Source organism: Chenopodium quinoa, unplaced genomic scaffold (genome assembly GCF_001683475.1).
Source record: "Chenopodium quinoa cultivar QQ74 unplaced genomic scaffold, ASM168347v1, whole genome shotgun sequence".
Taxonomy (NCBI): domain Eukaryota; kingdom Viridiplantae; phylum Streptophyta; class Magnoliopsida; order Caryophyllales; family Amaranthaceae; genus Chenopodium; species Chenopodium quinoa.
The window spans coordinates 7,649,384-7,665,932 of NW_018744301.1; the positions used below are offsets into that span (position 1 = coordinate 7,649,384).

Below are 16,549 nucleotides of genomic sequence, written 5' to 3' on the forward strand. Positions count from 1 at the left end.
CATCCAAAGGACAAGGCAGTCGGGACCCTTGACTGGTCCAAGATCCTTCTGCCTCAGAAGGGTCCAAGAAATCCCCACCGGGAGAAAGAAACGGTTGGTAAAAACAAATTAATTCCTGACGCTCGGGAAATCATCACCCGCAAGAGAAGTCAGTAGTTGCCTAAGTCAGCCTCTAACTCGAGTTTTCCAGACAGCTTCAAGAACACATCTGCAGGGAATATTTAATCCTTGCAGAGAGCCATACAGGCGGTAATAACGTCCATTCTGGCCCTCATGTGATTGGGAACGCATCATACGTACCCCCTATGGTCTACAATCCATATTCTCCTCAGCTTGCCTTCCTTTTTGCCTCCAACTTCTCAATGAACATCCCTACCAAGAAAACAAGTATCGACTTAAGCACCATCCGGCAAGGAGATAGAAAAGGACTTTGCTCCTAAGTCAGGCGGTTCAACCTGGTTAGAATTTTAATCCATGGGCTGTCTGACGAGGTAGCCTATACAGACTTCTTCAAGGGTCTAAAGGAAGGGTCGACCTTTAAGTTCGACCTTGTGCGAAAGAGGGTTTTCACCCTTCAAGAGACGTTGATAGAGGCGGAGAGCTTTATTCAGGCTACCGACCTCTGCTCGTGTAGTCATCAGTCGGACTCTAAGAATTTCGACAAACAAAACGAGAGCCGGTCTGCTCACCCGGCTCAGAAAGCCGAAAAGAACAAAAAGAGAACAGAAGTTTAGGAGACTGAGAAACCTGATCAGTCGTCCAAAAAGAAAAAAAAAAAAGAATTCAAATCGTATATCTCACGATATGAATTCAATAAAGACTGTTACACCATCTTTACGGAGGTGAAGGATCATTGACTGATTATTGAGAAGCCGAATCCTATGAAGAGTTTCTTCCAGTCGTAGAACAAGAATAAATTCTTTCACTTCCATCAGAAAGTAGGCCATGACACCAACGACCGCTATAGCCTCAAGCGGACGTTGGACCGTCTGGCTGACAGGGGCTTGCTGATGTCCTATGTCTTGAAGTCCAAAGCGGCTTCTAAGACGAATCCACGACAGTCGTCAAAAACTATCTAGCCTACTAGTAGCTTAGTTATAGACAAGGATCTGGTCTACACTATAGCAGGCGAATTCGCAAGCGGTGGCCCGACCATTCGGGGCACCAAGGATCATCTGAAACTTATGATCCACTCAATTGATGATGGACAAGCATCCTCCAGTAAAACATTCCCAGACGTCCTCATCACTGAGAAGGACCGGGGCAAAGTGCGCCGAACGCATGATAACCCAGTCGTCATTGAATGCAAGGTTACCAACCAGCTGGTTGGCCGGACCCTAATAGACACGGGTAGCTCCTTTGATCTCATTAGCTATAAGTGTCTGTCCCGGCTTAATTACAAGAGGGACAGCTTGCGCGACGTCTCTCATCCACTAGTTGGCTTTGGCGGAGGGGTCTTGCACCTAGTCGGACAAATTGATTTACCCATCCGGCTGGGGGTGAAAGGAAAAGGGAGACACATAGTCATCCAGTTCCTGGTAGTTAAAGAGCTGATCACCTACAACATCATTCTTGGCCGACCCACTCTGAACGAGTGTAAGGTCGTCGTCATCCCAGCTCTCATGCTCCTCAAGTATGAAAAGGATGATGGCTTTATTAGCTCCCTCAATGGGGAACAAAAGACGGAAAGGGAGTGTTATCTCTCAGACGTCAAGCCGACTGCTGCTTCAGCCGGTCATCCGAAGGAGCCAATAGACTTGACGACGTCAAGGACCCTGATTCACCCCCTCCAGCAGCCGCAAAGAAAAGAAAAACTGAACAGCTGGTGGAGGTGAAGAAGGAGAATAAATAGCAATCACTGACCGGGGAACGAACAGTTGATCTCTGTCCCTAGCCGGCTGGTGAACACATTGATATCCCTCTGGACGACAGCCATCCAAAGCGGACTGTTAAGGTGAGGATTGCTGCCTTTGAAAGGCTTGGTGCAGACTTGCACCTTCTAATGAAGGAATTCAAAGACATTTTTGCCTTTGAAGTGGAAGAGATGCCAGGCATTAGCCCGGATCTTGCTGTCCACAAACTCGTCGTGGACCCAAAAAAAAAAGTCCATCCGGGAAAACAAAAAATCACGGTGAGGAGAGAAATCAGGCGGCAGCTGCCGAGGTCAAAAAGTTGTTAGACACCGGGTTCATTCGGCCATGTAACTTCCTTGATTGGGTTTGCGAACGTGGTGCTTGTAAGGAAGCCGAATGGTACTTCGAACATGTGTGTTGATTACACTGACTTGAATAAGGCATGTCCAAAATACAGTTACCCGCTTCCAAAGATCGACAGCCTTATCGACTCTACAGTCGGGCATATCTTGATGAGTTTCATGAGTGCCTACTCCAGCTTCCATCAGATACCCGTGTGGAAAAAAGATCAAGAGATGACGGCCTTCGTCACTGATTTGTTATACGGTGATGTCGTTTGGCTTGAAGAATGCGCCGGCTACTTTCCAACAGATGATTAATACAGTCTTCATTAATCAGATTGGGAGGAATATAGAGGCGTACATTGATGACATGATAGTCAAATCCAAGCTATAGACGGATCACCTTGCTGATCTCCGAGAAACCTTCACCACACTCAGGCGGCATAAGGTCATGTTAAATCCCAAAAAATGTGTTTTTGGTGTTGAGTCTGGGAATATTCTCCGATTTCTTATTGATCAAAGGGGGATAGATGCTAAACCCGGGAAGATACAGGCGGTGATTGACATGAAGTCACCCTGCACTTTCAAGGAAGAGTAGAGGCTTATCGGTTGTCTAGTTGCGCATGGGAGATTCCTCATACGATCAAGTGAAAAATGCCTTTATTTCTTCTAAACAATCAGGAAGAAGACTAGGTTTGAGTAGGGAGATGTGAAAGGAATAGTGTCCTTCGAACAAGTGTATTATTATGATAATGGGTTCAGAATTATTAGAAAGCTAATATATTCAATAAGGTCAAGTGATCGGAATGCCTAGGTGGAGGCCGCTTCCGATCAGTAATATTAATGTATAATTAATATTACAGCTTAATCTTGACTGAACCCTTTAGGTTACACCCAAGCAATGAACGAACCGGCACGATTAATCAATTCGAAAGAGTCAATGAGTCGCCCGAGTAATAAATATTTAGACGTCGGAAATTAGAACTTGGAGTGTCGAAATCAAGTATCGGAGAATCTCAAATGTCGAGCCAAAATTTAGGATTTGGAGAGATGAGAAAATGCTTCAAGTAACAAGTAAAATCCTAGCTAGGAAAGCGCGCCAAATAGGAGCATGCCACGTGGCAGCACGCATGGCAAAACACCATGTGGCAGCACGTGTGGCAGCGCACGTGGTAGCCACGTTGGCAGCCACCTAGTGGCAGCGCGCCACGTGGTAGCGCATGTGGCAAGGGTCGTGGACCCGGGTGATGGGTCATGGACACGGGCCATAAGAAAGTTGCCCAACCAAACCCAACTTGGAGCTCAAGGTTAGGTGACACATGGATAGTTCACAATGCATGTGAAATGCCTTAGGGACCAAGTGAGAAAGTGGTCCTCACCTAACCATGTGACACTTGTTACTTGTTCCTTGGTTTATTTAACTAAGGGTTGAATTCATCAATCTTTCCATGTGGGATCTTTTTGTGAAAAAGTCCCACATTAAAAGATGAGTGGAATTCACAAGCTATCCTTCCTTATAAATAGCCAAAGCATGGTTTGAGAATTCTTTGCTTGAGTAGGAGTTCAATAGGGCATTGCCTTTGCAAAAACTCTTAAACTCGTATAATACTCGGGTTTTGGTCGGTCCTCGCTAACCTCGAGGCAACGGACCTAAAAGTTAGTAGTCGTTCTTGCGGGTGGATTTCCGTTGGAGGCTCTCGTGTTTTCGGGGCTAAGCTTTCAAGTAAGAGCCCATCCGGTCGGGCGAAGCACGCTCCAAAAGGTAATCGTTTTATCTTAATCTTGTGTTTAATTTAATTATGTTTATGGTTTTATTTATTACGAGTGCGGTCTTGTTTTCAAGTTTGTTTCCGCGGTGAGTCAGACTCTCCAAACCCAAACAGTGGTATCAGAGCCTCGCCCGTTTTTTTAAATCATAATATTTTTCAAGGTATTTTTATGGCCTAATTTTTCTGGTTATAAGTTGCTAATTAGATTAGTTGCTCGTTTTATCCATTTTAACCTCGTATTAGAGCTGACTTCAGCTCCCGAACCTAGATTTTGACCCAAAATAGTGAATTTGGGTGGAAAAGACGTTCTGGAAATGGTTTTACCCTTATAGGACTCGGTTTTTAGCCAAAAAACAACCATAAATGCATTTTTCGAGGGGTTTTTTGTTTTTACGAAAAATTTTAAGTCTTTCCAACCTTGAAAATTAATTGCATATTTATGGTGGTTATGTAATTGGTTCAATACATATTTTATATGAAATTTTTAACCTCTTTAGGCATGATTACTTGGTGGTAATTTGTGTTTGAAAGCTTGGTTTTATTTTTCACATAATTGCAAATTAATTTCATTAAGTGTGAAATTGTTGTTCTTCGAGGCTTCCAAGTACTAAATATTCAATCTTTAATTATGTTAAGTGATTGAAACTTTGAGTTACTAAATTCAATGATTTTTTGTTAAACTTTGTTGATTTAATCATTTTTTAAGTTTAGTGGAATCATAAAGTTTGAAACTTGTGATAGAAATTTGTTTATCTTCATATTGGAAGATATAATTTTTCAAGGATTTACAAGTATTAAAGTTGGAATCTTTATTGAACTTATGTTGATTTTTCCAACTCCCTTTCATTTTGTCAAAACTCAAGATTAATTTAAATTAATTAAATTAATAGTGAGTAATTTCCTTCTTATTTTTGTTGCACCAAGTTAAACCAATTTTATTAAAGAATGGTTCTTGGAATAATTTTGGTTTTATACACTTGGATGAATTTATTTAAGTTGGACTTGTTATAATATTCATTTTTCCTCAAAATTAATTCATTCTAAAATTAATTTAGTAATTGATTAAATATGTCACACAAAGTCGGGATTTTTCATGAAGCATGAGCACCAAATCGAGGCCTAAGAGCCCTAAGCATGCTCTCGGCCAGCCGAGTTGCTCACGCAACCCACATGGGGCTGTTAAGGCTGTTAGGCGCCTTGAAATGGTGCACATGCGCATGGTGGCTGCTGCACGTGCAGCCCTTGGCGCACCATGGCAGCCTTGTGGCTTGCCGTGGGTTAGCCGCCTAGGGTGCTTGCATTTAAGCTTACTTGAGGGTTATTTTTGTGCATAGCTTGGTACATCATTAAGGGGAATATGCGTAGACATTGCTTGTGAAGCAATGTGGTGCAATGAGATCGTACGAGTTGTGAACGCTCCAAATCTTAGTGCTAGGCACTTGGATATTTTGGACTACGTAAAGTTTTGCTTATTTTGCGGTTACGATTATTTTATTAATCTAATTTGGTTTTTATTATTTTAATAAATTTTGGAGGCTAGGTCTCGGTTTTTCAAGAGCGACATTTGCAAATTTTATTTTGGCAAATAATTGGGTTTTACTGGCTTAATTAATTGGATTAATTAAGATGGATGCGGAATTTAGTGGGAGCTTCAAATTTTAATTGCGCTCATTTACATAATTGGTTAAAACTACTTTGACTAGTTTTAATTAGGCGTGTTAATTGGATTAACCACCTAGATTACTTACTGGTTATCGCGTGTTTATGTATTGTTACTTGTTTATTGTTGTAAAATGCATGGGCCATTCACAAATAGTGAATGAATGAATTTAATGTATATTCTCTCACAGGTTTTATAAAAATGGCAACTAATGGGGCCCAATTAGGATTGACAATACGGACTGCGATCCGTGATGTATTTTTGTAAATCTAAATACGGTCTGCATACCGTTTAGTATTTTTGTACATTAATATTTAGATTAGTCCTAATCGTAGTTACTAGTGTTGCATATTTGTGGTCAAGTCTTGAAGATGGAGGTTCTTGGAAGACAAAGCCATGAAGTTGCAAAAGAAGACCTTTTGAAGACTTGAAAAATTCAAGGGGTCATGCTAGTTGCCAATGTGCATCAAAATGCTTTTGCTTTACATATTCATGATTATTTATATATGAATTATATGTTAGATGCATGTTTAGGATTTCAAATGTTGTGATGATTAATTAAGTTCACTTAAATCAACCAACATAGAAACCCTAGGTCCCTAAATATTGAGTAAAATTGTCATTCCAAAACAACACTTGTCGAACTATTGAGAGTAGTGATGGGCTACGCCAAAGCGAGGCATCACTACTACTCCCTAAACTCATAAGGCATACCTGGTATGCAAGTTGATTTTGGTTGTACTCAACGATATGAGTAATGGAGTCCTAACATGTCGTGGCAAAGTGGATAAATTGCTGAGAGAGCATTAGATGTGACGATTCATTCACCAAGAGTGGCTTAGAGCCATTAGCAAAGTGTTGCTTACCTTAGGAGATTGAGTGTTAAGACAAGCCAAAGCATTCTTAACCACTCTTTGTTTCTTTGGATCTTAGAATTGACTTATTCTCGCCAAATGGGGACATATTTAATGCGTGGATAAGACGTTTAATAAGATTGAAAAATTTGCATGAATACCTTTTAATTTTCAAACTTATTTTGTTATTTACTTGATAAATGGTTATACTTTGTGCTTATATTTTTAGAATCTCAAATAAAACTGTATTGTTTTACATGATTGGTAAAGGAAATCCTTGAGAATAGTTCTCAAAGAAAAGGAAAAGCATTTCTAAAATACTATTCTCATCAATGACTTTTATAAAAGCCCGAAAGGACGGTTGGACATCATGTAGGTAGTTTTGATAAAACATGAAGTATTGAGTTGTAAACTCAAATTGTCAATATTGACAACATATCTTTTCTCTAATACATAGATGAGTAGGACTCATTGATGTAGTAATTCAAGCGTGAATTAAAGGAACATATGGAACTTTGTTTTACAGCGCATTAGATGCTTAATTATGCCTAACAAAGTATAAAAGTCAAAGACTCTTAAAGAAATGGTTCTTAAAGATTATGAGATAAAGTATTATAAGAAATATAGGAAACAAGGAACAAAGAAAAGGAATGAGATTCAATTTTACTAAAGAATTCATATTATTGAAGTTAACTTAGCAACTCATTATCTTCACAAATTATCGGATACTGCTTGAGTGTTCCACTTTGAAAGTGACCTCAAACTATTGAAGATAAGCTAAGTTATCGACTTACAAGCTTTGAATGAAGCAAGTGGTGCTACATCAGTTGTAAGGTCGTATACTTTGTTTAAAGACCTTTAAGCTAAGGCTGGAACAAATAAATGGTTATTGTTTTCCATAATCAGCCATTGATTCGTTTACACACGGAAAGACTCACAACAATGAGCAATAGTTGCAAATTTATTTGAATGGCATGGTTGTCTAAACCATGAGTCAAGAATGCTTGATTATAGACAAACATTTTCTTAACATGATAAACTGGAAAAAGCTCAAAGTCATGGGCATGATTTGCGTTCCGAACATCTTTAGCAATGTCACACCGACAAGAACGTACTCAAGACTCTATTAGATAGGCTCTTGATAGTTGATCGATTCGGAATCGTTCTAAGACAAGCAAGTCTTACTTGTTGAAACCGACAAAGTAAAGAGCTATTGTTCTTGGTATAGACAATTGACTCCGAAAGGTAAAGAGGATTCATTTACTTTAACGTTTCACAAAGAATTTGACAGAATATGGTTATATTCATCAAATGTGAACAAACTTGACCTTGAATAGTTCAAGAGTTCAGTGAAGTACAGAATCGACTTGACAAGATATCAAAACATCTAGATTAGAGAGCGCGATATTTTCTTGAGCCAAGCGTGACCGTCACAAAGTTATGAAATTGAAATTTTCATAAATAACTCCACAAAGAACATAGTGTGTCTTTACGAAGATCTCGATGCCATTTAAAAATGACTCGAACAATGATGGATCACATCCCTTACTATAAAGTTCTTAAGATTTGCACAAAGGACTAATGTTACACTAAACAAAATGTCGAAGCTAAGAAAGGACGCCATATTTAGTTATGGATAGAATTATCTTCTAAATGTCTTTTCAAGCATATGTCTAAAACTCTTAGCCACATTGGGAGTTCACTGGCTCAGTGGGAGCTGAGTGACTCAGTAGGAGCTCACCGGCTTAGCAAGAGCTAGGTGGTTGAGTAGGAGCTTAATGACTCATTAAAGGCTAAGATAGCTCAAGTGGGAGTTAACAATTTGTTTTGCAATGAAATTTTACCCAAAGACAATATACATGTCTCTTTGTAAGCATTCAAGTGAGACCACAGGCATTACCTCCACAACCTAATTGAGAGCATAGTGTTTGTTTCTCTAATTTGTGTCTTTCTGGAAAGTAACACATTTCCAAAACGACAAGTAGGAGGAAAATGAACTCGATAACAATCAAGCTTAGCAACAAACTAGAATTGAGAATCTCGAAAGACCTTAAAAGGGCTTCGTGAGAATACTTGATCAAGAATACTCAAAAGGACTTTACAAGTGACTTAAAAGATAATTCATTTCTCACAAAACTTTTGAAAAGTTGGAGTAAGATCAAGAAAATCAAAGGGCTTTGGAAGCGCCTTGAAACTCAGTGTTTGATGCAATAACCCCGTATAGGTATAGAATTCACCAAAGGCTTGGGTTGAATCCTATAAATTTTCTATTAAGTTAGAAATAAACCTAAGACTTACAAGCATACTATTTACTATTAGATAGTAAGGGATTAATGTCTTGTAAAATAGCTACGACAAATCCAAATTCCGAATAATGGTTAGAGGCTTAAAAAATCCGAGATAGACTCCATGTTTGAAAATCATGTTTGAAACTTGATTAATTTGCATAAAGGGTGAAAGACCCATCGATTGCAAATAAGTTTTCAAGGAGAAAACTAACAAATGTGGAAATTTATATGCATACATAGCTAGATTGGTTGAAAAGGATACAATTAAATTCACGGAGTTGATTTTAATAAAAACCTATTCACCAATCGTAATGCTAAAGTCTTTTTGTGATTGTTGTAGCAAAATTGCTCATATGAAATATGGCAAAATAGATACCAAAACCGCCTTCCTAAAATAGGATTTTGGAAGTGACTATGAAAACAGTCTAAGGGTTTTGAAAATCTAAATAAATGCTAGATTTAAAAGCAAGCTCAAGGAATCCGTCATGGGACTAATGGAAGCATTCCATATAGGAATTGGAACATGTTTTCTCATGAAGTTAATAAGAGGATTGACTTATGGAGAAACATAAAAATTCTTATGAATAAGAAGTTTAGTGGGAGCAAAAGTAAATTATATAAAGGTCTAGCGAAAAGTTTATGAGCTCTATTGTGAAATAACTATCAAATGCTAAATGCTTATATTTGAAAGTACTTTCGACAATAGACCAAGCAAAAGACGATACTTAGTACATATTGTTATTAAGATCTATTGTATAGACTTAATAAAATGTTTGAACGTGTAAAGGATTTTACCATGTTAAACATGAATTGAAGGACTTTGAAAGACTTTCGACCCGTGTGTATAAAACTAAGTAAAGTTTTGAACTAAGTATAAGCTAGGATAAATACTAAGTCAAACATGAAAGACTCTAATAGAGACTTTCAACCATATCACATAGCAAACAATTTAGCAAAGACTAAGTGAAACTGAATGAGCTAAAATGTCAAATTGATGGGATAAAGATTTAGAATCATTCTACAATTAAATCCATCATGTAAAGCTATGCTATGAAATCGTCACACGACTTACTTGCTTAGAGCATGTGAAGTATGTATGTAGTACCAATCAACATGAATCTATGTAATAGATCGTTAGATTGTGGCCAAGAACATCCAAAGTACTTGGATAAGTAACAGGATGAGTTCTTGAGGAAACAAATACAATTTGAGAATTGATGTTGCAAGCACAAACCTTAACAAGGATTAGATCCTTAACAAGGAAGCCGTTTATAAGCACGAGCTAATAATAAGTCGTGGCTTGAGAATGGTAACATGGACGTGCATCCATGTGTAATGTGCAGGAATTTAAGGAAAATTTGCATGATCACAAGTGATTAGGGTATCCCAAATCATTGTGAGCCGTTTAGAAAGAAACCCAAGCAAAGAATCATCAAGAAGTCTACTAAAAATATATGTTGAGAATATAATAAAGAAGATGTTCTATGGAAAGTTCGTTGCTGAACGTTAATGATTGTAGGTTATCAAGTTGAAGGTCTCAATCATGAAAATGAGTGGGAGCCATCACTTGGACAATAATTCCTAAATCCCATATAATCCATGACATTCTCAAATTTTATCATCTTATTATGAAAGTGATCAGTAATGAAGATGCTAAGTTTAGCAAAGTAGTTATAACTAAACCTATACAATAAGTGAACGACAACATTCACAATTACATGATAGAAATCAAGCATATTAGATATGGGTGTGATTTCTATAGATGTTTTATAAAGAGTGATACTCTTAAAACATTCGGAAAAATCATTTATCATAAGATGAACCATTCAATTTTTGGAGTAATTTAAAATTTCACGCAATTTTATCACTCCGTTTGCTATTTAATTGTGGTTTAGAATTAAATAATGAGTCTATTCGATTCTTGGAATATTCAAAATAGGGTATCACGACCATTCATGGTATGGAAACACCTATTAAGTGAACGTTGAATATTATAATCGAAAACTATCCCTAATCGAGGTCATTTAAACGATGGACGATTAATGACCAGTTGAGATTAGTGTGTAAATTGATTTATAGCACCGTTTCATGTGCTACAAGGACATGATTGTCATGAATCATTTGCATAGGTATTGGTTTAGAACCATACTGGATCGACCTATGAGAATATTTTAAAAGATTAAAAATCGTCATAAGTATACTTCTCATTATTGTTATCGGAACCTTTTTCCTTGACCATGAGTATTGTGAGCTTTCTTGTTTGAATACTAGTCCGATTTGATGATTTTCTAACGTCTATCGTAACAGGGGATTATAACAGCATCACTCGGGCGGCTAGGTCCTCTTAGTAAGAGAAGTTACATTACAAGACTGGAAATGTCCCCCTATTCAAATTAGGGAAAATGTCTTTATTGTTTACAAGGCCTCTCGTAGAGCGAGACTGTAAATATGCATGGTCATCCTCGGATGGAATTTAAAATCATCTGTTTATTGACATTCGGACTTGGAATCGAGAAACACTTCTGGACGTAAATAAGGATGACAAAATAATCTTACCTTATAGTTCATGAAGAGATCTTAAGCGACATAGGAAAAAGGATATACACTAAAAGCACACTTGTCCGGAAGGACAAATGGGAGTTTGAAAGGAATAGTGTCCTTCGAACAAGTATATTATTCTGATAGTGAGTTCAGAATTATTAGAAAGCTAATATATTCAGTAAGGTCAAGTGATCGGAATGCCTAGGTGGAGGCCGCTTCCGATCAGTAATATTAAATAGCCAAAAGCATGGCTTGAGAATTCTTTGCTTGAGTAGAAGTTTAATAGGATATTGCCTTTGCAAAAACCCTTAAACTCATATAATACTCGAGTTTTGGTCGGGCCTCTCTAACCTCGAGGCAACGGGCCTAAAAGTCGGTAGTCATTTTTACGGGTGGATTTCCGTTGGAGGCTCTCGTGTTTTCGAGGCTACGCTTTCAAGTAAGAGCCCGTTCGGTCGGGCGAAGCACGCTCCAAAAGGTAATCGTTTTATCTTAATCTTGTGTTTAATTTAATTATGTTTATAGTTTTATTTATTGCGAGTGCGGTCTTGTTTTCGGGTTTGTTTCCGCTGTGAATCGGACTTACCAAACCCCAACAAGATGATGCTGAGGCAGCCTTTTAGAAATTGAAAGAGAATTTACACTCCTTGCCGAGGCTTGTTAGCCCTCTGCCAAAGGAGACGCTCTACATGTACCTAGTCGTCTCAGATCATGCCCTTAGTGCTGTTCTCCTTGCTAAGAGAGACAGCAATCAACTCCCGGTCTATTTCATTAGCCATTTGCTCAGAAATGCTGAACTCCGGTACCCCACGGTTGAAAATTTTGGCCTTGATCTTTACATGGCTGTTAAGAAGTTGAAACCAAACTTCTTGGCACATCTAGTGGTGATCTACACAGATCAACCCCTTAAGCGGCCAATGACAACCCTGGACTCATCCGGCAGAATGCTCAAATGGGATATTGAATTGCAAAGTCTTGAAATCACATATGAACCAAGAAACGCGGTGAAGGATCAGGCGTTTGCCGACTTCATTATCGAAATGACAAGGCCGGTTGCTCTGGACAACCTTGATCAGATTTGGAAGGTGCATGTAGACGGGAGCTCTACTATTAGTACAAAAAAATAACTTATTGAAGCAAGTAAAAAATGCCTCTAATAATAATGATATTGCCTCTAATACCTTTTAGAGTTAATTAATTAAGTGTCTCTAAAAATTCCATCGCTAATTAATGGTTGCCCCTAAAGCCTCTTTTAGAGGCAATACAATGCATTGCTTCTAAAAACCCATATATTTAGAGGCAACCGTATAACCTTGCCCCTAAATATAATTAGAGGAAACCGTATAATCTTGCCCCTAAATATATTTAGAGGCATTTTGTAAATTTGCTTCTAAATACCATATATATTTAGGGGCAGCCATATTATTTTGCCTCAAAATATAATTAGAGGCATTATTCCTATTTGCTTCTATATATCATATACATTTAGAGGCAATCATGTAATTTTGTCTCAAAATATAATTAGATGCAATCTTGTATATTAATGCTAATGATATTTAGATGCAAATCAGAAATTTGACATGAAAGGTTCTTAGAGGCAGAATGCAGGATATATGCCTCTCATGTATTGATTCTAAATGTATAGATTTATATATTACAACAATATTACATTTTATGATATAATTTTTGTACATTAATAGAAAAAATCATTTTAAAGAATTAACCATGTCAGTATAGCATTGTAAGGCAAGTTGATTTCATTGAATCAAACAACAATGATATTATTAATAATTTAGTAGTCATTACATAATGATCCCAAAAAATTTAATGGAGTTACTAAACTACTTAACTTCAAAACATGCATATGAATACATAAATAAAAAAATAAAAAAAAATGGATAATGTATTTATGTGAATAAGAGGGAGTTTTCATCTAAAACTATAAGCTTGAAAGCAACATTATTTTCTTCAATTTCTTCTAATTCGATCTCTAGCCATCTTCATTATATAATTTCCTGTCATTAAAAAGCATGAAATTAATATTTGTCATAATGACGAAAAATTAAATTAAAATAAGTATAATTCACTAATCCATAAAATAAAAAAACTGTAAATTATAATAAAAATTATAAAATCCAAAGAAAGATTAAAAAATTTATTTCACTAAAACTTACAATGGATTAGAAAAGTAGTATTGTTACTCTTTATCTACTTGCATTTCATCCTCCTCTTCATCATCATTCTCATCGTCATCCTCATCGCCATTGACGTTATCATTAACCTATAATTTCATAATTAGTATTAAATGAACAATAAAATATATTTGGAATACATAATGGTAAATAATAACATGCCAACATCTCTGAATGTATTAAAAGTTGAATAACAAACTAAACATATAAATAATAAAAAAAAAGGCAATACCTTCTTGTTTGAAGATACATTGTGAGTTTCTTTCTCATACTCAACTTCCTCATTCTCATCGGGTAGATAATCACCATCTTTCTCAAGAGATGCATTATACTTTTGTTTACTTTTCTTAACTTTTGAGCTATCTACTAAGCTTGTTAAAGAAGCCGCAATGCGCTTTATGCCCAACGTTTTCATCCTCATCTTGTTAACTTCAATTATCTTGAGTATTTGTAGTTCATACTCATTTTCTTTTGAAAGAGTCTTTCCTCTTGATTTTGACATTTTGGAGCTAGAGAACAAAAAAAAATAGAAATCAAAGTTTTGATAAACGAACTACGATAGATATGTGCTTTAATCAAATCATTACAATAGATTAAAACTTAGTAGAATTCTGATTTTAAAAAAAAAATTAATTACTGGATTAATTTGTCAATTTGACACATAAAGAAACTTATAATGTCATAAAATTGTCTATATATGTATTTGACCCATACATATAAAAGTAGTTTACACTCGGCTATTTAACCAAACAAAACAAAATTTCATCCTTTAATCAAAGTTTACAGTCAAACAGAGGAACCGGCATTGAACATACGGTTTCCACCCAAATCACGCATCACCCTAACTAGCTATTCAACACTCACCCTTCTCTTTCTTCCCTCCTCCCATAGTAAAATTTACACCTTTCTACCAGTCCTTTATTTATATTTCTATGACAAATATTTCTTTGAATAATTATTAGTGTTTTGATTATAGAGAAAATTAAAAATAGGGTAGTATGAGAAAGTTACTTTAAAGATATATGTCCTATGTTATCTATTCATCTATACCTCACATTTTTCTCACACAAGACATTGTTATATGTTGTTTATTCTTATATATTTTTTTTTTTCCTCACAAAAATCATTAATCTACACATGCATATTTGCAAAAAAAATCAACCAATAAACACAATTTAATTCAACTTATATAAGTTAAACAAAACTTCCCCTATAGTATAATAGTAGACCGTAAACATCAAACTTGATACAATTTTTCATTCAATTACAATTCACATGCAAAATAGTTCAATTTAAAAACTATGAATAATAACCCTAAATTCGTGTTCAATCTAAAAATTTAGAATACTCTTAAATTAAAATATATATATATATATATATATATATATATATATATATATATATATATATATATATATATATATATATACATATATATATATTAGAAACAGCCAGCAAATATTACTTCTATTGATGAATTAAAGATACTAATTACCTTGGACGGTGATAAGTACTCCAACAAATAAATCAAATTCGGTTGCTTCCAATCGATAATTTTCTTGGTTTGGTTCCTCTCCGAGTTCGAGCAGTATGATTTTATAAGATTTAACTTTTGTGATTGCTTAGGGTAAAATTAAAGGAGAAAAATTTTATAAAGAAAGATAGACAAGGGAGGGAATAACAGATGAAAAAATAAAAATTCCCTCTCAATTTTTGGGCTAGTTCAGTTTCGAAAATTTCACTATTTTGAATCCTAATTCCGCCAAGATAATCAAGAATTTTATTTTTTTTCCATTTTAATTCCTGAGTTTTTGAAATTGAAGAAAAGATAAGAAGATTTGGTGGGTTGTTTGGCTCTTTTGGCGGAAGATACGAAGGCTTATTTTTGGGGAAATAATGGCGGAAGAAAAGATAAGGGGTTGGGGTTTATTTTTCTTTGTTTGCTTGCCTCCGTTTTTTGTAGAGGTGGGAAATGATTGAGATCTACTAAGTAATTGAGTATAATATACAACATACATTCATGCTAAAAATAACAAAATTGTTTGACTTTTATTATACTATTTATACTAGTATATCAATTTGACTAAAGCTTTTTATGAATATATATGATGTTATGTAAAATATCTTATGTACCGTATAAAAAAACTAAAGTAGTCACGGCTTTGGGTGTAGATAACGAATTCAAGATAGTGTAAGATATTTTAAAGTTTTTTGTATTATTTTATAAGGGAAGTGGGGTTGGTTAAAAACTATAAAAAAAAATTAAAAAAAAAAAAAAACAAACAAAAAACAAAACCAAAAAAAAAAAAAAAAACAAAACAAAACAAAACAAAAACCTGGAAAACCAAACTGATATACATGTGGAGGGGAGAAAATATAAAAAAATATATATTAACATATGATATGTGGAGACTACTAGTGAGGATGGAAGTTGTAAAATATTGTTAAAAGTTTCTAAAAATGAAAAGGAGCAAGTAATAAGGTACGATGGTAAAAGGAAAATTGAGAAAGTAATTAAAAAATATGAAGAAAGTATCAACTTATTACAATTTGTTACAAATCAAGATAATATATTAAAATCAACAACAAAAGATAACAAAAAGTATCACTGTATGCATAATAATACACAAAAATTAAGATTATAAGGGTCTATTCCCTTTAGCTTATTTTTATCAGTTCAGTTCAGTTTCTAATTTTCTTCTCTCATAAAATTTTCAGTTCAGTTCACTTCTTAATTTCCTTCTCACATAAAATATTCAGTTCAGTTCATTTTAATTTAGTTCAGCTGAACTCAGTAAATCAGAACAGGCAATAAGACAACATATACTTTAATGGCACATTATACATGCATAATAATATACAAAAATGTACTACTATAAAAAAAACATCAAATGAAAAAAAAATTAATTTGCCAATTATTACCACCGCAAGTTAATATCACTTTGTAAATTACTACCGCAAATTAAAAAAGTTGTGAATTACTGCCGCAAAAAATTTTAAGATGTTACGGTTACTACCAAACCCCCATTAAACCCAACTATGACGTCAATA

General features: G+C 35.4%; 1 long non-coding RNA gene across 1 annotated transcript; it reads right to left on the reverse strand.

Annotated features, from left to right (window-relative positions):
• Positions 1-13,282: 13,282 nt before the first annotated feature.
• LOC110695559 lies at positions 13,283-15,756 on the reverse strand. Its single transcript, XR_002506117.1, has 4 exons — positions 14,994-15,756; positions 13,731-14,007; positions 13,481-13,587; positions 13,283-13,321 (listed from the first exon to the last, which is right to left on the reverse strand). It is a non-coding gene; the product is annotated as an uncharacterized LOC110695559 (long non-coding RNA).
• Between the last annotated feature and the right edge of the window lie 793 nt (positions 15,757-16,549).